Genomic DNA, 22,309 nt, shown 5'->3' on the forward strand with positions numbered 1-22,309 from the left:
AGTGGGGGGGACCCCAATGTGGGGGGAGGGGACTTGTCTCCCCATCGTGTCACAACCAGAAGGGTACCAGCTGAGCTGGTGAGCACTCCGTCCCCCCAGAGGAGGGCAATACCACAGCAGCGCCATAACCACGACCATGGCATCACCTCTACCACCTCCTCTGTCAGTGCCAGCATCACCAGCTCCATCCCTCCCACGCTCCTTGTCCTCAGCTGTGATCACCAGGATCCCTCACCGCCGCTGCCGTCACACACAGCACTGGGAAGCCTAAGAAAATTCAGAGGGCCTCATCTGTGCAGAACCTGAAACAAACATGGATTCTGCCACTGGGAAATACACACGAGCAGATGAGACCCCCTAGAACTCTATCGTGAGAACCAGGGGACTCACGCGTACCTAAAGGACCACACTGAAAGTTCCATGAACACGGACATGGACACACACGTGTGGGCATGGGGGAGCGCGAGTGGTGTGGGAGGGTTAGCAGGGGACAGGCCCAGGTGTGGCCAGGAGAGTTCCCCACTCTGCTGGGGCAAAACTGAAATGACAATCATTTGCCTGCCATTCTCTCTCTCTTTTTTTTTTTGATTCCAGCTGCATAATAGGATTAAATGGGGATATTTTAAAATATAATGATGGCTAGGTCCCACTCCAGACCATTTAAATCAGTCTCTGTGTTGGGATCCAGGCATAGTATTAGTGGAGGGGGGGAAGAAACCTCTCCAGGATGTCTTTGTGTATAAGCTTTACATCAAAAGGAGAAAAAAAGCTAAACAAAAATTGAACTCGATAGTTAATAATATGTGTAAAGTATTTAGGGGGAAGTATATTTGATGTTTGCAGTTTACTCTGAAATGCACCAAAAATAAGATGGATTGATGGGTAGGAAGAGGAATGTATGATGGGGAGAGACGGGATAGGGCAAGTTTGGTAAAAGGTTAGAGTGGAATCTAGGTGGTGGGCATAGGTTTGTTCACTGCGAAATTCTTTCAATCTCATTGTATGTTTGAAATTTTTCTTAACAAAATATTGAGGGGAAAAATCCTCAAATGGTTCTAATACGAAGCCGGGCCTGAGAAATGTTGCACCTGGAGGAAATTTCCATAAGCAAGTGAGTTTCCTTATCCTCTAGTCTCCATTTGTGACCGAACATATCCCCTTTCACATCAAACTAGGCAGACCTCCCGTGCAGGGCTGCCCACCCCTTCTCGGGCACGGGCACACTTAGAAAAGGATATGTGCAGAGTGCACAGGGGTAAACCGAGGCGCCTCCTGCAGAAGGAGGGAGCGGCCCTCTGTGCCCTGGGCAGGGCCTTTAGCCCCCCGCAGCCCTGCCAGCTGGCGAGCTCCCCTGTTCAAACGCCCCCAGTCTCCCATGTCTAAAGCCCCGGCTCAGCATTCTCAGCCACGATTAAATCCTCTCCCAGGAAAACCAGCCCGGTCCATGTGAGAGTGTTTGCGGTGTGAGCGTGTTGGGGTGGGGGGCGGGAGGGGGGGGGAGGACACTGCGGGGAAGGGGCCGACCCCACGCCTCCTCTGTATGCTTCTCATCCCAGCACACCCTGTCGGGGGAGCGCCATGGCAACACCGTGCTCTTTAAACACAGGAGTTTGTGCTGCCATCGCAAAGCAGCGTTAGGCAATTTAATTAAGGCACTGGCAGCAGACAAACTCTGTGAGTTAAAGGCATTTTATTAAATCCCATTGTATTATGCAGCTCAGTTCCCCCAGGAGCTGCGTAGCTGGGGGAGGACAGAGGAGAATTTGCTGGGGTTTTCTTTTCCTTTTGCTTTTCCTGGTCTCCCTCCTGCTTTATGAAAGCATTTGCTGAGCGCCGGGGTACCCCGACTGTGACTGCCTGCTCCCCCCCTCCCCCCGTCCCCCCCAGCACATCAGGCTTTGGCCTAAGGTCTGCAAGGCAGCAGGCTGGGGGATCTCTTCACTAGCATGAATCCTGTGTAATGATGTGCAGGGCACTTGTACACGCCGTATCTCAGAGCCAGGCCTCCGACCGGGGCTTCAGCACTCCCGGCAGCACGTGTCATGTGCCAGGCACTGAGCTCCGGGATTTACATACTTTTTTCTCATTGAATGCTCAAGCAGGAACTACTGGTACTCCCTTTTCACAGATAAGGAAACAGGCTCATAGAGGCGAAGTAACTTGCTCAAGGTCCTGTACAGGGTAAGTAGTGGAGTCAAGAAGCAATCCCAGACAGGCGGACTGTAGAGACTGTGTTCCAAAACACTGCTCCCTGCCTCCTCTCAAAACTGATGATCTTTTCCATTTTGCCTTCCAGAATAAAGTCCAATCCGGTCTTCCAGCCAGGAAAGCAATTCTGGTGAATCTGGGGTCTCTGCTGAAGACCCTGATCCCCCATGCCTGCTTACCAGGGCTGAGAATGTGAGAAAATGCCTCGTGGAGGGGCCCGGGTCACATCCAGGACCCAAGAACTCGCCAGCACATGCCTCTTTCCTGCAGTCCCAGGGAGAGGACCTGGTTGGGGCTCTGAGCCAACTCTGACTCTGCCTGTCTCCTTTGAGGACCAAGATCAGGAAACCAGAAGAAATTAGCAAAGGAGGGATGTGGTTAGATAGAGGGAAGAACTTCCGAACTAAGAGGGATGTTGAAACCAAAAGGTATTCCTTGCTAAGAGACCACGTGGAGATTTTTAGGATGGGATGACACCTAATCTGTGCTAAGTGAAGCAGAGCTTTGGATGAAACTATAGAACACAGAAGCAGTCTAGCTGTCTGTCTGGTGTGAGCTCACCCCAGGCTCTGAACCCTCTTCTGGTGAGGGCCCCCTGCCCTTGTAAATCAGTGGAGGGAGAGTCCAGCCCCCCAGGCAGCTGTGGCTGGAGAGGCCCACTGACCTTGAGGATGGTGGGGGGTTCCAGGGCCACAAGGGCCTCCTCCACTTTCCCAAGTGGCACAGGCTCCAGGAGGTCAGCTTGGCCTGATGGGGAGAACCCAGGCCAAGCAGCCCAGAGCTCTGCATTCCAGTATCCAGCACCCCAATATTAACAAGCAAGGGTCCTACTGAACAAGGGGTGGAGCTCCCTTCACTCTGCAAACATTCATCCATTGAGCCCCACCCTTTGCACAGCATTCCAGGAACAGAGGGATGAGTGGGGCAAGGCACCTGCCCTCCTAGCCTGTACAAGGGGACATGCCTCTGGGACTCAATTTCCTCAACTCTAAAATAGAGGCAATGAAAGATTCCTTGTATAGCAAAAATAGATGCAAAAAAAAAAAAGAAGTTTTATTAAGTGCTTACACTCTGCCAGGCACTTGCCACCCATAACCTCATTCAATTCTGGCAACAGCCTATTAAGCCCATTGCACAGATGAGGGAACTGAGGCTAAAAGAAGGTAAGCCTCTTACCCAAGTCCACACAGCTAGTAAGGGGTAAGAACCCGTGCTCTTATTAATTCCATATATGCATGTATATGTGTATACATAATGGAATGTATTCATATATACATACATATACAAATACCCATCGACATATACATATATACCATGCATACCTACATTAAGAATAGCCCTGAGATATAATTCACCTAACAGAAATTCCACTCACATTAGCTTTGAAACGTACATTTATCAGTTGGATTGGCCACCAGACGTAAGGGTGTGTGATTATTAGCTGACAGGTGTCCCGACCTTGGCAGCTTCTCTGGAAGTGGGAGGACAGGGCCATGCCCGCCTGCAGCCCCTCCTGAGGAGGCTGTAGGGCCTGTGTCCTTCTCCCCTTCTCTACCTCTTTTCTCGACTCCCCCGTTTCTTCCCTGTCCCTCCCCCATCCTTGCGCTTCATGCCTCACCATCCTCCCATGGAGAGGAGAGACCCTGAGGCTCCCCTGGCTATAGCGTCTCCTCGTCTCCTTGGCCATCCCTGCTCCCTCCCCTACCTCAGCAGAGGCGGGGCCAGGGCTGTGGGTGCCCTCCAGGTGACCCCTTCGGGAAGAAGTCCCCAGGTCCCTAGAGGGGAGGTCATGTGCATGAGGCAGGAGGACAGAGCCAGCGGCAGGGGAAGCCAAAGAGCCACCTCGAGGGGTGCCCAGTTCCACACCCTCACCGCATGTCTCCCAGCAAACAGCTGTGCCTGAAGCGCTTGCAGAGAAGAGATCTGCTCTGGGTGGGAATCCAGAGGTTCTCATCTCTGCTCCACCACCGGCCAGTAACAAGACAACCTCACTGAGCCCCGGTTTCTTCTCATCTGCAAAATAAGGAGAAGAATATCTGCCTTAGATGTAATGGAGAGGCTGGAGGGTGCTGCCTGAAAATGTGGAGCTGTGTTCCAGGAGCCATGTTTCTTGAGGATGATTGAATAATGATAGAGCTTTCACAATGTGACTGTGTGATTGTGAAAACCTTGTGTCTGATGCTCCTTTTGTCTACCTTGTCAACAGACGAGTAGAACATATGGAATAAAAATAAATAATAGGGGGAACAAATGTTAAAATAAATTTAGTTTAAAATGCTAGTGATCGATGAAAGGGAGGGGTAAGGGGTATTGTGTGTATGAATTTTTTGTTTTCTTTTTATGAATTGATACAAATGTTCTAAGAAATGATCATGATGATGAATATGCAACTATGTGATAATATTGTGAATTACTGATGATATATGTAGAACGGAATGATCATATGTTAAGAATGTTTTTGTTCGTTTGTTAAATTTTTTAAATAAATAAATAAATAAATTTTTTAAAAAAAGCATATCTGCCTTGAAGCTTAACAGGTACCATTTCTTGGGTGCTCACTTTGTGTCAGGAACTTCATATGGCTTTTCAGAAAGCTTTTTCTTATTTAATTCATACCACAACCCTCTGAGAGTAGTAGGAGTGTTTACTGAAGGGGAAACAGAGTTTCAGAGAAGTTGAGTGGCTTGCCCAAGGTCAGTCAGCCAGCACCTGCTGGGGTCCAGCCCTGCCTAACGCTGAAGCTCTCACTCTTAACCCCAAACTGCCCAGCTTGGAAGGGACTACAGAATGATGCGTGCGAAAGTTCTCTGCAAGTATAAAAGCTCCAGAACACCTAAGGCAGTGTTTTCCTCTCTATCCCACCTCCCACACCAAACTTACATGGGGCTGCTATAGCTCAGCCAGTTTTCTCAAAGGCCAGACCTGCTCCCTCGACAGCCCCAGGGGCTCTGCACCTTTCTGTCTACTGGGTGTGGCTTGGGCTGCACAAGCATGTAAGTGTGCGTATCCGTGCACGCATGTGTTTGCACTAGTGAGGCAGTAGGAAGAAGGGCCAGCGCCAACCAGGTGGGCCTGTTTGGAGGGAGAGGATTTAGAGGCTGCATTTTGCCAGGGCTTGCTCTCCTGGGCACAGGGCCCGGATGATGCTAGCTCATTTTCATAGCCATTTGCCTAGAGAATTAACAGGGGGAATATTCTCTCATGCAATAATGATAAAAATAATAATAATTAACATGGCTGTAACTTATATTTCTCTCTCCCCAGACCTCAAAACACTGTGCAAAAAGCCAATCTGTTGGCTTTATAGCTGTATCCCAGGGACGGGGAAGCCTTGGGTATTGCTGGATTTTCTCCGCCTCCTCCAGCTGGGGAGGCAGGTGCAGGTGCATATGGGACTGACCTGCCCGAGGAGCCGCCAGAGCTAAGAAAGGACAGTAGGCGCCCCACCTCCTTGCTCCCTTCTCCATCAACCCTTATGTTCTGGATTCATCTGTGCCCAGGAGCAGCAGCGTAGGTGAGGGACGGAGGGAGGTGTTAGCTCTCTTTCCCCAGCCTCCAAACACTCCCCATCCGTGATCTGTGCTTCCCGCCCCTGTCCCCACAGCCAGCTCTGCCTCAAGGAGGACGACCCCCCCACTCCCGCAGCCTGCGGGGGACCACCGATGGCAGGTGTGGTCCCCGCAGAGCTCGCTGATGGCTTTCTCTGGTCCCAGCCAGGAGTCATTACGCATCAAATGTCTAGTTTAAACAAGTGATTAGGCAGCTCTATTAAGAGTGCACATACCTCCCTCCACGGAGGGACAGAAATTCCCAGAGGTGGCAGGGGGGGAAAGGAAGAAAGTACTTCCTGAGGCCATCCTCAGGGACTTGCCACAATGGGCTCTTCTCAAAGCATTTTCCAGAAACCCCTGTGTAAGGGGGAGAACCCAAAGTCCCTGAGACACCTCCTGCAGGGGCTCGGAGCCAGGCAGATTTTCAGATGCAGAGCCGCACTGTCCAGATAGCCCACCCACAGTGCGACGGGCGTGAGGGACACGAACGACTGAAACAGACCGGTAATGCAAAGCTCTCACTTTGACCAGTAGCTTCAACCTTCCCCTACATAGGAGGGTGCCAACATATTTTTGAAAACCAATCACTGACGGGAGACCTGGGTTCAATTCCTAGACCATGCATTTCCCCCTCCACCCCGCAAAAAAAAAGAAGAAAACCAATCACTGATGTGTAACATTTCCAGGCACTGCAGGGCAGGGAAGAGGTCAGAAGGAAAGATACGGTCAAGAACTTTATCATAAACTCATTCCCCTAGCAACTCCAGAGAGAAGGCCCACAGATGGACTTCAGAGTGTGGAAACTACCTGAAATTGTATGCAAATGTGTTTGTGCGCATAGGTACATTTTTTCTGGAGAAAAGGTGCATAGCTTTTAACAGATTCTCTGTGGGATCTGTGCCTTTCCCCCCCCCCACCGAATGTTAAGAAGCATTGGTCTAGTCTGTTATTGGTTCTGAAGATGGTGAGTTAGACCCTTTCTGTAAAAATGACTTTATCTTTTGGAACTCAGAAGTGAATTTTGAGGCCTGATTTCCACTCGCTTGGAGAGGCTGAGTTTGGGACTGCAGCTGAAGCACAGTATGACAGAGAGGCTGGTGCCAGGCAGATCTGTGTCTGCCTCTAATCCAGAGGTGGTGATGAAGTGCCTTCCTCATTGCCTCATTTCTCCACATTGTGACAGCTCCATATCTACTGTTCCCTGTCACCTTGGTGACAGCCTTCTAATGATGAACACAGCATCAATGTCATATAAATTATTCCAGAACCCCAGAGGCCAGAAGGAGAGCAGGTCCGGGAAGCAGAGAACCAAATGCTCTGTACAGCTTAATGGAAAGAACAAAACCTTTAAAATATGAAAGACTTGAATTCAAATCTGCTTCTGCCTCTTACTAGCTGAGCGACCTTGAACAAATTACTTAACCTCTCTGAATGTCGGTTTCTACATTCCCCAAATGGGACTGATATCTCAAGGGTTATCTTGAAGATTAATTAAGATAATTCTGACAAAGAATCTGCCATAGTGCCTAACATACAGGAGGAGTTCAATATGTGTCCCTTTCCCAGCAGGCAGAAATACACCCACCCTTTGACCATGGCCATACCACCGTAAGATCAGAGAAAGGGGTAAGGTGCGAATAGCTGTCAGAGCCATTTCACCCTACCCACCCTTCTTGGCTTGCCTGGGGTCCTCCTTCTTGAAGTTTCTCTTACAGTGTTTGTTCCTGACATCCCACAACAATCACCATTGCCTTCTACACCCTCTGGGCATTTCATCTGTGTTGTGCAGTCTGTAGCCCATCTTTCTTCTTGGGAACAGAGAAGTCACTCGAAATTCCCACTGGCTCTCTTTCATCAACGGGCAGACCCCATGGCTGTCCTTGGAGCAGCCCCCCTCACCCAGCATCCCATCCCTGCTCAGCTCCTCCCCTCCTCTTCTCCTTTTCCTGGACTGTAGATGAGCAGCCTGTTCTCTTGTGTGCTTTCAGGTCTTTGCTCAAAGGTGGCTAGCATCGGTCCTGCTGGAGCAGGTCTAACATGTCTAACCACCTAGACAAGTAGGTGAGATGGCGGTTAGGGCCATGCGGATTCTGTACTGGCTACCCCAAGCCACCGGGCCAGTGCAGAGACTTCTCCACCCAAGTGCACGCTTGGGGAGAGGGAGAGGATGGGGAGGGGATGAGGAAGAGAATGAACAATTGTGAGCCCTGACAGTGTCAGGTCCAACTCTGTGTGACTGGTATCCTCAAATCATTTTATAGCTAGAAGAGGAAACTAAGGCTCAGAGGTGAATTACTTTCCCAGAGCCATATAGGAAATTGCGCAGAGCTAAAATTGGAATCAGGTGGGTCTACATCTACGGCAAGACAGCAAGATCTTCCAAGATCTTGCCTTCTGCAGAAATCAACGTAGCATCTAGAGGAAACAGCAACAGGGAAAGGCTGTCACTGACAGATGATGTGTGTGTGCAGTATTTCTCCTTCACCCACTTGAAAACGAATGGAGGGAGAAAGGGTTGAACCAGTTCCCAAAGTGCTAGTAGATGGCCCTTTCTCCAGCATGTCGGGATGACCTTAAAGAATGATTTCATAGTGGGGCTTTAGGTTTCCTAAGCACTTTTTACATGGGTGATCTCGTGTACACTCCTTGGCACCTCTGAGGCAGGTATTATTTCCATTTACTGATGAGAAACTTGGGACTGGTCATCTCAGCCTAACGATTTCGTGTTTTTAACTCAGGTAACAACCCAGGGCCTTAAGCAGTTTACCATCTCACTGTGCTTGGCTGCTTACATTACTTGGCCAAGCAACCCCAAAAGAGTTGGAAGGAGGACCAGAGGAAGAGTGGAGGGGAACCCCTTGGCACTGAGAAAAGAGTGGGGAGCTCCAGACACAAGGTTGAAATGGGGCAAGGGGCTGGGGGTCAGGCTGCCAGGACTGGACCAGTCTATCTCATCAGGGACCTGACCGCCTTTATTTTGAATCAGAACTATGTGTGTATTAGCATTTTCCTTTACTTTTTTAGTGACTGTTCCTTTCCTAAAATTTACTCGATTCACTTGAAATTGAGAGAAAATCGAGACCGCAGGCACTTGGACTGGCACAGTAAGGGACAGAGGCAGTAGCAAAGGGCGGCAGAATCTGGGAGGGGGTGGAGGAGCTTGGGAGGGGGTGGAGAGATTGGGGGAGAAGAAAGGCCAAGAAACAGTGATTACATCCAGAGAACAAGGACTGTGAAGACTAGTTTTCCTCCCTGCGTGGGCGAACTGTTTCTGGAACCCGGGAGCCAGGATCCAGGTTCATGGGCCACCCAAGGGCCCTGCCTCAGCCGAGCAGCTCTTACATGCTCCTGCAGAGGTGGTAGCACTTCCTTGAGGGTTCCTGGCTGGACTCTTGCTGGAGTGGGAAAGAAAGTAAAAGACAGCATGGAAGATTGTGACTCCAGGTAGGAAAGCAGCAAGAAGGCAAAAAAAGAAAAAGAGGCTGGAAAGTTAAGGGAAAAGTAGGCTTTGAGGTGAAAGTGTCCCTGACAATGTGGGATATGACTCCCAGGGACGAACCTGACCATGGGATTGACAATACCTTCCTGAACAAAAGGGGATTAAAAAAATGTAACAAAATAAGGCATCAGTGGCTGAGAGAATTCAAATAGAGTGGAGAGGCTACTCTGGAGGCTACTCCAAAGTAAGCTTCAGTTAGATACTGCTAATTGCCATGGTTTGCCAAGCCCCAACCAACATCATTCCTATTTAACCCTAAAGAACACCTAGGGCTCTATCTGAGAGTCTACAAAAGTTCCATGCATTAAGTTTACTTTCCAGAAAACTACAACCTTCAGATGGTTCCTAGACCAGAGAAAGCCTGAAACCCAGAAGGGCCAGCCTCTCTAGAACATCAACTAGTTCCATCCCCCTATTCTATAGTGTTGACACATCTTTTCAACATGAAAAAGTAAGAAGGGAGCCCCCAAAGCCATAAAGATTAGGAGAAGGATCAAAGGAGAAGGAGGAGTTATAACAGAGAAGATAGGACTTAAGAAGTGAGTATGATTGCTGAACCGTTATATTGATATTTCTTTTAGTCTCTGATGTCTTGGAGCAGCTAAAATGAAAAACCTGAAATTGTGAAACTGTAACCCATACCAAACTTTGAAATCTGTTCCATAACTTCTTGTTAAAATGTACTTTGAAATGTATTGCTTTTTTGTATATATGTTATATTTCACAATAAAAAAATGTTAAGGGATTGGCAACACTGGCTCAGTGGTAGAGTTCTTGCCTGCCAAGCCGGAGACCTGGGTTCGATTCCTGGTGCCTGCCCATGCAAAAAAAAAATCAAACAAAAAACGTTAAAAAAAAAAAGATCTTTCAAAGCACCAAAAAAAAAGTAAAAGAAAAAAATAGCAGGCCTTGAAGAACCTGGTCTGGCAGGGTTAATAGTTTCCTTCCTTCAAGAAAGATTTCACGCCACACTGAATAAATAAAATACTATGCAATTGCAAAAGACATACTCCATAGTATATTAGACGCTGCCACACTGCTCCCCATCTGTCAGCTGCTATCAGAGTGACTGATCACTTATCAAAAGCCACTGTGACATTCCCAAATGAGATGTTTTGATAGAGGTGTCACTCAACAGAGCCCCCCAAAAATGAGAGAGAGCCTGAATGTAGATGAGGAACATTTGTCACCTCTGTCTCACCTATTTATAGGTTTGTCTGACAACAAAGCCTTCTCCAGGACAGACCTAAGGAAGGAGAGAAGTGAGGGGTGCTAGAAGATGGGCAAGACGTAAGGCAAGGGGAGGAGAGCACCTAGCCTAAAAGAGTCCAAAGGAAAAGTAGGATCTGGTCCTTGGGACCAGTAGGAGGTCAAGGGAGCAGAGCCCAGATGAGCTGGTTCTGATTTTTATGCCAAGTCACTCTGTGACTCAGCAGAACGGAGCAGGAGAAAAAGCACGGGCCTGTAGCCACTGAGCCCTTGTTGCAAGCCTGAACCGAGATATGCTGTAAGTGTAATTACACCCCAGATTTTGAAGGTTTAATGTGAAAACAGAATATAAAACATCTCATTAATAAATGTGTTATATTGATTACGTGCGGAAATGATAATATTTTTGGGTATCTGGGTTATACAATATATATAATTAAAATTAATTTTACATATATCTTTTTACTGTAATGTGGCTACTAGAATCATAAAATCACAGACAATGGCTCCCATTATATTTCTACTGGGCCGAGGGTCAGACAGACTTAGGTTCGAATCCTCCCTCTACCACTTACGCGGAGAGGTCTGGCCAAGTCAATTTCACTTCGAGTCTCAAGTTCCTCATCTTGTAAAATGTGAAAATACTGGGGTATGTTCTTCACGAGCTTGTCATGAGGATTAAATAAAATGATGGATATAAAGCACCTGGCATGGGACCAGTTACATGGATGATGAAGAATTGCCACCCCCCCCCCCCACCCCCCCATTCCTGGGAGCAGAAACTAAATACTCTCCTAGTCCCATCACTAATTACTAATTAGCTGCACGGTTAACTTTTCTACCGGTCCTCTGTGAGAATTTGGGAAAACATTTCCCCTCTCTAGACCTCAGTTTTCTCAACTGTAAAATGAGAGGGTTGGGGTGGCTGAGCTCCCCCCCAAAGCTATCTGAACTGAGTCATGGTGTGGAGCATGTGTCAGAGCGGCCAGCAGGGAGGGGGCACAGCATCCACGGCTCCTGCCCTCCCCACGGGAAACGCGGTGCTGTGCCTTGTGGCAAAGACAGCACTGTCCTCTGGGCAGGGGCTGGTACCAGCAAGGGGTTGTGCTGAATTCCTCATGCCCTCCCCACCATCAGCATCTGAAGTCTGGGGCTAGAAACAGTTGAGGGAGCTAACCAGCCTGGCGAAGGGACGGGAAGTGCTCAGATCACAGAGTGTGTCTAGAAAAGGCAGGGAAGGCCTTAAAATCTGCAGCCAGGGGCATCACAGCATTGTCTCAGCCCTTGGCAAATAAATATCCCTCCTGCTCCCAGCTGCTCCTCCCAACCAGCCCCTCCCATCTCCCGAGACTCTGACCACCCCAGCCCAGCGCAGGGTGGGAACGGGGGGGTCAGGATTACCAGGGGGCCCAAGGTAGAAAGAGAGCACCGATGGCAACCTGAAGGTCTAGTCAACCAATCATTGAGGCCCTTGACTGAGGGGTGAGGTGAGGCTGGGTGATGACCATTTCTTCCTGACCCTGGCCTCTGAGGCCTTAAAAAGCAAGGGAAAAAAAGAGCTTGTCTTGGTAGATCTAGACCAAACAAGGCTTCCCAGAGGGTGGGCCACGGTCTCTTTGAACCAGAACTATCCAGCCAGGGTGCTGGTTATACAAGCAGATCCCTGAGTTCCGGCCTGGATGTCCTGAATGAGACTCTCTGAAGGTAAGATCCAGGGTCTTCACACACCACAGAGAATTCTCTGATAGGCACAGTTAGAGATCCAAGGTGAAAGTCCAGCTGGCAACTGCTGAGGCTGGAGAGAGCCTTCACCTCCCCCTATGCCCAGTCAGGCCAATGAAGGTCTGACCACTGCGTCTCCCCCAAGCAGCCCTCACTCCTGTCGGCCCCATCAGCAGGTGGGCAAGAAATACTGAAGCAGAAGGTAAAGGTCCTGGGATGGATTATGAGGGACCAACTGCACACCTCTTCATATCTGTGACACCACATATATATGAAGACAGTCCTGGGCCTCTGTGGGAAATGGGCCCCACTGCAGCAGCAGGGGTGGAGGTAAGACTGTCCTGCAATAAGCAGCATCTGACCCTGTCGTGGCTGGCTCTGAAAGATCCCAGGGCTGATTTCTTCAGTGAGAAGGGATGGGCACGTGGTGATGAGCTCCATGCTCCCCTCTGAGGGAAGTGGGCTAGGAGGGCATGGAGCCAAGCTCCCGATATCCTTCTCCACATCAGGCAGAGGAGATGGGAGATGTGGCTGCCCGCGGAAGCAGACATGGATGGGGGGCAGTGGAGGGAGAGAAGAAACCAAGGCAGGTGACCCAGCGACAGCCACCAAAGGCAAGAAGAGCAGCAGGGAAATAACACAGGGCTGAGACTGGCTGGGTCCGGGGCTTGGTATGCGTTGGGGGAACAGGCAATGGGGAAAATGCAAAGAAGAGAATGTTGGACAGGAAGAGCCGACTGTCTTTCCTCAAGAAACAGTGAAAGAGGGGTCCAGAGGGACACAGAGGGAGTAGTGGTCCCTCACAATGCTGTCCTCACTACTGGATACATTTCAACTGCAGAATCCCAGCCTATTGGCATTGGAAGAAACCCGAAAGATAATTCATCCCAGTGGCCCCAGGAGACTGAGGCCCAGAGAGGGGAGACCCTTTCATTTCCTGATTCCCACTTCCATGCACTTTCCATGTCTCCACACAGCTTTATTCAATGTTTCCAATGAACTGACAAGTACCCAAGATGTGGCAGAGACGACCACCACCTAATAAAGCCCTGTTGTGCGGCACAGCTGGCTTCATGCAGGGGAGCCATGCAGGGGCCTTTACACTTGTCCATTGATCTGTGAGCATTTTTACCTGCAAGAACTCCTCAATGCACAGTCGGTCTCCACCTTCCCCACTTTACACAGGAGGAACCTAGTGCTCTGGAGCATGCAAGGCTACCCAGGTGTGGTGGCAGACCTGGAGATCAGGCAGCTCCTGACCAAGACCTGAGACCTTTCCCCCACCCATGTTGCCTGCACCAGGAGGTGAAGAAGCAGCTGCATGGAGCCAGGGATGAGGTTCTGCCAGGTCTTGGAACTCAGGGTCCAATGCTCTGGCTTTAGGTTGGAGGGAATGAGGTAAAGGGGTTTGTGGAAAGCCACAGAGCAAATCAACGGCAAAGCCAGGTTAAGAACTCAGAACTCGCAGTCAAACTTAACTCCTCAAGCAGCTACACAGAGCAGGGCAAATGGACAGTTACTCTACAGCAAGTGGTAGAAGCTGGGAGTGGGGTCGATTCCCTTACCCACTCCTGCTCAGGATTTAGGGCTCAGTTCTCCTGAAGGGTGACCTAAGGCGGGTTGGGGGCTGTGTGCTGGACAGCTCCACATTTGGAAGCCACTAGACTGTGAGCTCCTGAGGACAGGGATGGGTCTTATTTACAACTGTACCCCCCGGCACCTAACATAGTTCCCAGCACATGGCTGCAGTATGTTAGTGAATGATGGAATCAATGCATGAATGAAAGAATCAAACTCATCTGACCAAAAAATGAGGCTGAGTGGGAGGTGCTCTTTCGTGCACCCATCAATCTGCTGGGCAGGGCATCATGTTGGGTGCAAACTACAAACAAGAGATGAAAGCAAGCATCCAAGGGGAAGGGGCAGACAATTTAGCAAGCAATCAGAAGAAAAGTGTCAAGGACTGTTGCTTCCCCTGACCCCTGTGTGACCTTGAGCAAGTCCCTTCCCTCTCCAGGCCTTAATTTCTTTGTTTAGTAGGAGTTGTGGGGCCAGACTGCATGGTCTGTCACTTCCCACTCTGACCCCCATGACTTGCAGGTTGTGGGTACTCGAGCCTCTCTCAACTGCAGAAAGCCACAGCCCCACTCCACGATGGCCATGGGGTGGATGAGGGAGAGCAAGGCCAGGAGGAGGTGGCCTGGCCCGATGGAGACAGACAGTTGCTCTGGAAGCTGGGTCCCCAGAGCCAGAGGTAACTGGCTGTGACAGAGGTGTGAGGCAGTAGTCAATTTCATTCAATAAAACTTTGATTGCCTCTGAGCCTTGTAAACAGGCAGCTCCCCTGAGGGCTGGAGGCCCTCTCTTCTTCCCTCCCTCTTGTCAGCACCTGCCCAGCCCAGCCCCAGGCCCTGTGCCAGCTGGGAAACGTTCCCCAACCATCAGCACAAGGCGGGCAGCCGTGGGTTAAATGCCCTCTGACAGGTGAGGGCCCAAGGCTGCAGGGCAGTGGGAGGGGAAGGGAGCAGAATCACTTAGCCCTCATTAGTCCAAATTAAAATCAGGAGTGAGATGACAATTACAATTTGCAGTGGGCTAATTGTTTTCCCTCAGAAGCTGATCGTTTTGCAGATTGGGGAAATTAATTGTTTGAAGTCCCAGGTGGATTGGCTTTGAACCCAGCTGAGGCTAGGCAGTCCCTGCCTCCTGGATCATTTCCTCACCCTCTCTGCCACCCCACAAGGTGGTCACTGGGCATCAGGCTTCCACCCTTTTGGATCCTTAGATAGGAAGAGACTGAAGGTCTGGGTCCTGGCAGCCTTCCCTGAGGGTGGGAGGAAGAGGGAACCCTGGCAGAGGGATGGGGTTGGGGAAACCGCTGGTCAGAGGTACAGCTGTTCAGGAGCCTGTAACTTCTGGGGCTTGGAGGCGAGCCTCCAGGAGGGGATGCTGTCTCCTGCAGGTGTGGGCCTGTCTGCCCACCACCTACCACGAACCTAGCTGAGGGGTGGGTTCTGGGAAGGCTCCTCAAACTTGCCAGAAGTCCCCATTTCTACCGAGCATCCAACAGTCATTGCAACATCCATTCATTCATTCAGCAAACACTAAAGGCCTAACGTGTGCCAAGCACTGCTGAAGGAAGGCTGGGGACACTGCAGTGGAAATACAAACACGATCCCTTTTCTCAACAGGGAAGAGATGGACGATAAATGTGAAAATAAATGAGACATCAGCTAGCGGTAAGGATTCTGAAGGAACTGCGGTAGGAAGAATGGCCCCAAAAGATGTCCACACCCTAAAGCCCTGGGACCTGTTACTGTTACATGGCAAAGGGAACTTTGCAGATGTAATTTTAAGGTTATGACTTTAATGTAGGGAGGGTGTTCTTGGCAGGAGGGGGGGAAATCTAATCACATGGGTCCTTAAAAGAAGAAAACTTCCTCTGGCTGGAAGCAGAAGAGATGCAGCAGCAGGAGAAACTGCAATTATGAGAAGGACTGGATGTGCTGTTGCTGGCTCTGAATGGACAGGGCTAGGTGCCAGGATCAGAGGGAGGGCTCTAGGAGCTACGTGCAGCCCCCACCTGGCAGCCAGCCAGGAACCAGGGCCCTCAGTCCTACAAGCGCGAGGAACTGGATTCCAACAACCACCTGCTTCCCAGAGCCCTCCTGGCTGATTTCAGCCTTTTGAAACCTGGAGCTGAGAAACCAGCTGAGCCAACCTGGACAGACTTCTGACCTACAGAACTGCGAGGTAATATAGGTGTGTTATTTGAAGCTGCTAATGTGGTATAGCTGTGGCACAAAACTCACTCAGGAAATAAACAGGGTAACGGCACAGAGCGACTTGGTGCCATTTAACCTGAATCGCCGAGAAGGCATCTCTGGGGGGACATGTGAACTGAGACCTGAGAGACAGGAAGACAGAGGAGGGCGACTACCCATCCCTGTTTCCCAGTTTTAGCACCCACGTCCCAAGTCCCGTGCAGCAGTGGGAACAGCCAGAGCAAAGGCCCTGAGGCAGGAGATCTCAGGCGAGTCACCACAAAGAGTATCCCGAGGGAAGTGCTGTTGGGAACAGAAGCAGGTGGGGGTAGAGGGTTGCTGGGGAATCTCTCAGAAAAACCTACAGAATGGGGACCGAGCAGTGGGGGCTGGTCCCTGGGTGGGGACAAGTGGGAACTCTCAGGGTTCCTTCCAGAAATCTCTCTTCCCAGCTGTGAGGCCTTCTCTGGGCCACTCTCCTTTCTCCCTTCCTCTGCCTCTCTACCTCAGCTGGCCTCTGCTGGGCCCAGGTGTCCCCGCGGTGCTAGGGGACCAGGCGCTGCTGCTGCTGCTCTCCCAGCGGGATGCCGGCACAACGCCACACAGCACGGCAGGGGGGTTTTTCAAGACGTCTTTAATTAGTGACAGAAACAGGAGGCTGGGAAGCAGGGAAGACAGGGGTTGCGGACATCTTCACACCCTGCCAAAGCAGCAGCGCTCAACCTGAAGAATGCCTGAGAGGCAGAGGGAAAAGGGAAAAGCAGAGCAGGGCAGTGGGATCTGCCCCAGCCTCCCTTCTCCCCAGGAACGCCGCCACCTTTCCAATAACCCAGCAGCCTCCCAGTTTGGCTGGTCACCTCCAAAAACTGTCAGGTTCCATCCCAGTTAGGTAAGTAGCAGCTGCTCAGGCCCTAAGCAAGGAGGCAGAGGTGTGCAATGGCAGGAGCAAAGGACCCAATTTAAAATGTTGGCTCTTTGTCTCGTTAGCTTTGTGATGTCTCGCAAGTTAATTGCTCTGGGTCTCAGTTATCTCTTCTGTACAATTAGAGCAATAATACCTACTTTGCAGAGTGGTTGTAAGATTAGAGCTGTCATAAGTGCCCCACATGGAGTAGGTACCGGATAAATGGTAGCTATTTCTATTAGGAGAGATGCACCCCCATCCTGAATCCCAGCCCCTCTAATCCAACATTTCTCAAACTCAGGGTGTGCCCAAGAAATCATCTAGGGTGCTCGTCAACATGCAAACGCCCATCCTACTCTCCTTTCTGGATTCTGCAGGGGTGGGACCCAGGCACCTGTAGGTTTAACCAGCTCCCAAGCAGGTGCTTCTGAGGTAGGTAGCTGGGTCCATACTCACTGCTCCCAGCCAGTGTCTGTCTCCTGGAAAAAAAGAGCTGCCCCAAGGTAGTCCTGGCATCTGCATCCATTTCTAGCATGAGATGGCAGAGCTGGCTGGGAAGGGGGGCCTCCACCCTCTAGCCTTACCTGGGGTCTGTCCCCATGGGCAGCCCCCACACTTAAGTATGGTGAGCTGGTCCTCAGCCCTCAAGATTCTGTAGATCCTCAGATTAGGGATCTCAGCATCCACCTAATTTCGCCTCCTAGTTTCTCAATGGAAGGAATGGAGGCACAGATCAGTGCAAGGGCACACACACTCTCTTGAACCCTGGGCTTCTGATTCTTACCTGCAAGATAAAAGTACCTGGCCACCACTGATGTTCATGGCAGCAGTGTTTGTGATTCACAATGTATGGATAGGGGTGGCCTAAGTGTACAAGGATTGAGGAATGGAAGGGGGAACTATGGTGTTTACAAACAACAAACTAGTAAGCAGCAGCAAGAAGGAATGAAGTTGTGAGGCCTGCAGCTAGGTGAATGAATCTTAGACTGTATGTTGAATGAGATGTCAGAAACAAAAAGACAAATATCATCATGTCTCACTCATATGGACTAACTATAGCTGAAATGAAGTTAAGAGCATGGGTTATCAGGTTGGGGCTAATTGTGAAGGGTCCTAGATTGTACGCTCTTCCAGCAATCACATATAGTCAAGAGTTGTAACTGTTCTTTCTAAATTCTGAAATATTGAGCTGTTTGTATATAACCTGGTCATTCCCAGAAACTTCAGGTGTTTATGTGACACCTGGGACTCAGAGCTCTGAAGCTATGAAAGTCAGCACTATCCCATATAGGAACTGTTTAAAAAGTTGAAAAAGGGATCAGACTTTGACTAGAGGTATGAATGGAGAGAACTGGGGTAGATCAGAACACAGGGTAAAGGATGATAGCATCCATATTTTAAAACTTCAACTTCTAGGTGTGAGATCAAAGGGAGAGATGTTTATTTGGTGCAAAATTTATAGTCTGGGTGGCACATTACCTAATGTAACCTGTACGATCAGTTTAGTTGAACACCACAAGTATATGGAATCTTGAATAGGGCATGAGATCTTGTTGGTTTGTACAGGTTAGTGCCCAATATATCCCAGAGTAATTTGGGCATGAATACAGAATCATTTGTAGAGTCTCCTTGGGGGACTAGGGAGAAAGGAGGAAATATTCAACGTCCCCATTTGGAGAATTTCTGATATTCTTGCAAGCAGTGGGGACAAACAAACCAATAAGCTGAGCCTTCCTACTGTAGTTCATGCCTATGAAATTTATTCTTGCAAAGGATAGGTGTGCTGGTTTGAAATGATGTATGTACCTAGAAAAGCCATGTTTTAATCCTAATCTCATTTTTGTAAAGCCAGCCATTTCTTCTAATCCTTATTCAATGCTGTGTGTTTGAAACTGTAATTAGATCATCTCCCTGGAGGTGTGATTTAATCAAGAGTGGCTGTTAGGCTGGATTAGGTGATGACGTGGCTCCATTCATTCGGGTGGGTCTAGATTAGTTTCCGAAGTCCTATAAAAGAGGAAACATTTTGGAGAATGAGAACAATTCAGAGAGAGTAGAGCAGGACGACATAGACACGAGAAGTAGAGTTCACCAGCCAGTGACCTTTGGACATGAAGAAGGAAAATGCCTTCCAGGGAGCTTCATGAAACAGGAAGCCAGGAGAGAAAGCTAGCAGATGATGCCATGTTCGCCATGAGCCCTTCCAGATGAGAGAAGAACCCTGAACTGTGTTCACCATGTGCCTTTTCAGAAGAGAGAGAAAATCTGACTTGTGTTTGCCTTTCCACTTGAGAGAGAAACCCTGAACTTCATCAGCCTTCCTGAACCAAAGTGTCTTTACCTGGATGCCTTAGATTGGACATTTCTATAGACTTGCTTTAACTGGGACATTTTCTCAGCCTTAGAAGTGTAAACTAGCAACCTATTGAATTCTCCTCTCTAAAAGCCATTCTGTTTCTGGTATATTGCATTCCAGCAGCTAGCAAACTAGAACAACAGGCTAAGCCTACTTATAATTACGCCTAAGCACCCCCAGAGAATCTCTTTTGTTGCTCAGATGTGGCCTCTCTCTCTAAATCAACTCAGCAGGTGAACTCACTGCCCTCCCCCCTATATGGGACATGACTCCCAGGGGTGTAAATCTTCCTGGAAATGTGAGACAGAAGTCTAGGGATTCCCTGGGACCTGGCATCGTGGGATTGAGTAAGCCTTCTTCACCAAAAGGGGAAAGAGAGAAATGAGACAAAATAAGGTTTCAGTGGCTGAGAGCTTTCAAACGTAGTCAAGAAATTACCCTGGATGTTATTCTTATGCATTATATAGATATCCCTTTTTAGTTTATGGTGTATTGGAGTGGCTGGAGGGAAGTACCTGAAACTGCTGAGCTGTGTTCCAGTAGCCTTGGTTCTTGAAGACGAATGTATAATGATACAACTTTTTAAATGTGACTGTGTGATTGTGAAAACCTTGTGTCTGGTGCTCCTTTTATCCAGGGTATGGACAGATGAGTAAAAAAATATGGATAAAAATAAATGAATAATGGGGAGATAAGAGGTAAAATAAATTGGGTAGATTAAAATACTAGTGGTCAATGAAAGGGATGGGTAAGGGGCATGGAATATATCGAGTTTTTCCTTTTATTTCTTTTTCTGGAGTAATACAAATGTTATAAAAATGATCATGGTGATGAATACACAACTATATGATGATATTGTGAGCCACTGACTGTATACCATGTATGATGGCATGTGTGTGAAAATTTGTCAACTAAAAAAAAAAAGTACTTGGCCACATGATCACTGATCCTCTCAACCTAGGCTTTATGTTTTGGGGAGTATTTATGCTAAGAGTTGGCTCTATTGGCCCCAGGGTGGGGAATCCTGAGGTGAGCCCAAAGCTGATGGCCTTCCTTGATCACTAATCAACTCTTCTCATGGCACCCCTCTGATTCTCCAGCCAGGAGGTCTGGTCTCCCCTTGTCAAATAACAATAGCCGGCCTTTACTGAGCACTTAGTATGTAGCAGGAACTGTTCTAATCATTTCACGTGTACTGACCCATGAATTCTCACAACAATCATATGACATCCTCATTTGTAAATGGAAATGGAGATACAGAGAAATAAATTATCTGACCAGGATTACACAGCAAGTGCAGATTCGAACCGTGGCAATCTGGCCCTAAAGCTGTGTGCATAACCACTAAGTAACACCGTCCCTCAAGCCATGCTTGTAATACAAGAGGTACTGACGAATGTAAGATAGGAGGGCCTCGTGGGAGGAGCACTGGATAAAGAGTCAGAAGACCAGGTCGCCCGGGCGGGGAGGAGCTTGAAGGAGTCTTCTGGAAAGGTTCTGTGTCTTGATCGGGGTGGTAGGTACACGGTACAATACTCATGTAAAATCCATCAAGCTGTTCGTTTAAGATTTATGGATTTGTGCACTTTACTGTAGATAAGTTGAATCTAAATTTTAAAAGAATCAGGAGGTTTGGGTTTGTCCCAGCTGTAGCATATTTATTAGCTGGGTGGCCACTGACAGTTCACTGAACTTCATTTCTTCACCTGCAAAACATGATGATCAAAAACATTGAAAGCCTGCCTCCTTAGTTGATGACAAATGTAAACATTCTTTGTAAAGCAGTTTCCATCCAGTTGCTTTCATTCTATTTGCCTTGCCAACCCTAAAAATCTCCACCAATCACCAATGCCCTCTCCCTGTCAACTATTCTAGCAGTAGGCATGTGACTACCTGTGTCCATGTGGCCTTCTTGCCAGGGCTGGAAGCTCTTTAGTCTGTACAAACACCCATGTCACCCAGCTCTGTGCTCATGCAGAAGTGGTTCTTGGTATCAGCTCCATTACTGCAGACAGCCAGTGGAGTGCGGGGATCAGCTCACACCAGTTCCCAAGAGCTAACTGGGCTCACCTCTTCCCAAATCTATTCTCAGTGACTTTATATAGGTAGCTTGAAATTGGTCATGATGGAAATATTCACATGATAAAAATCAGTAAACAGTACAAATCGGGACTTCCCTCCACCCCACCCTACCCGTACCAACTTACCACTGCCACTGACCCAAAACCCCAGCAGGTTTACAAGCACTGCAGAGCTATGTGTGGCTGGGGACCCAAGGCCTGAGTTGAGTTATCTTGAAACTTTCATGTGTACCAGAGACATCCTCCATTCTCTGGCCCCCCTGTTGGCACTCCCAGCTCCCCCAGCCCTTGGATGAAGACCCGGTCATGTTGGGGTGTGAGTCAGGTTCTATGGCTGGGCCCAGTTGAGGCAAACTCTCTAATGACAGAGCAGGCCAGACCACTCGCTGCAAAATCGCTACTGCATCCATACTCCAGATCCTATTCACTTTATGGTCTACATTTGGTGGAGGTTTTCCCGTTTCTAATTTTTCTTCTCCCCTCCTCCCTTCCTCTTTCTATGCAGTCATTCAAACATTGACTCAGTGCTGACTTTCTGCCAGGCACTGGGGATATACAAGATGAATAAGACCTAGCCTCTGGCCTGAGGAAGCTCTCATCCTAGCAGGACAGACACATGCAGATACGAATGCAGCCCCAGGGGCTGTGAGATGTGTCAGATGAGAGCACACCAATAGCCCAGCGGCCCTCCAAGTTCCATATCTCTCCTTTAGCATCAATTCTTTCTGTTTCCTCTATACCTCACTCCTGCCTCTACATCTCTATCTTCATCTGGAAAACACATAGCAAATGGTAGGGAAAATCCAATAGTATTGTTCAAAAGTTAGAAAATACAGAAAAACACAATGAGGAGTAATTTAAACAATCTCCTTTTCCACCTCCCAATGTTAATCACTTAATATCTTGGTGCATATCTGTTCAGGTTTTTCCCTCCAGGAGTAAATATCCTTACTCTTTGTCTCTCTCCCTGGATTTCATGTCATCTTTCTTGTTACTACCCTTGTTTTCGTTGAGT

The 22,309-nt window shown here is 48.8% G+C and overlaps 1 protein-coding gene across 2 annotated transcripts in view; it reads right to left on the reverse strand.

The window, feature by feature from the left end:
- The window catches only part of LRRN2 (leucine rich repeat neuronal 2), a 73,031-nt gene that overhangs the window by 16,906 nt on the left and 33,816 nt on the right, over window positions 1-22,309 (reverse strand). Inside the window, exon 1 of one of the 2 annotated variants that reach the window (XM_077157528.1) lies at window positions 4,081-4,210. The exons of the other annotated variant lie outside the window; for it this stretch is intronic. The gene's annotated coding sequence lies outside the window, so the exon portion shown is untranslated. Of the gene's footprint in view, window positions 1-4,080; window positions 4,211-22,309 lie in introns of those variants that run through there. 2 annotated transcript variants of the gene reach the window in all.

Source organism: Tamandua tetradactyla, chromosome 4 (genome assembly GCF_023851605.1).
Source record: "Tamandua tetradactyla isolate mTamTet1 chromosome 4, mTamTet1.pri, whole genome shotgun sequence".
Lineage (NCBI taxonomy): Eukaryota > Metazoa > Chordata > Mammalia > Pilosa > Myrmecophagidae > Tamandua > Tamandua tetradactyla.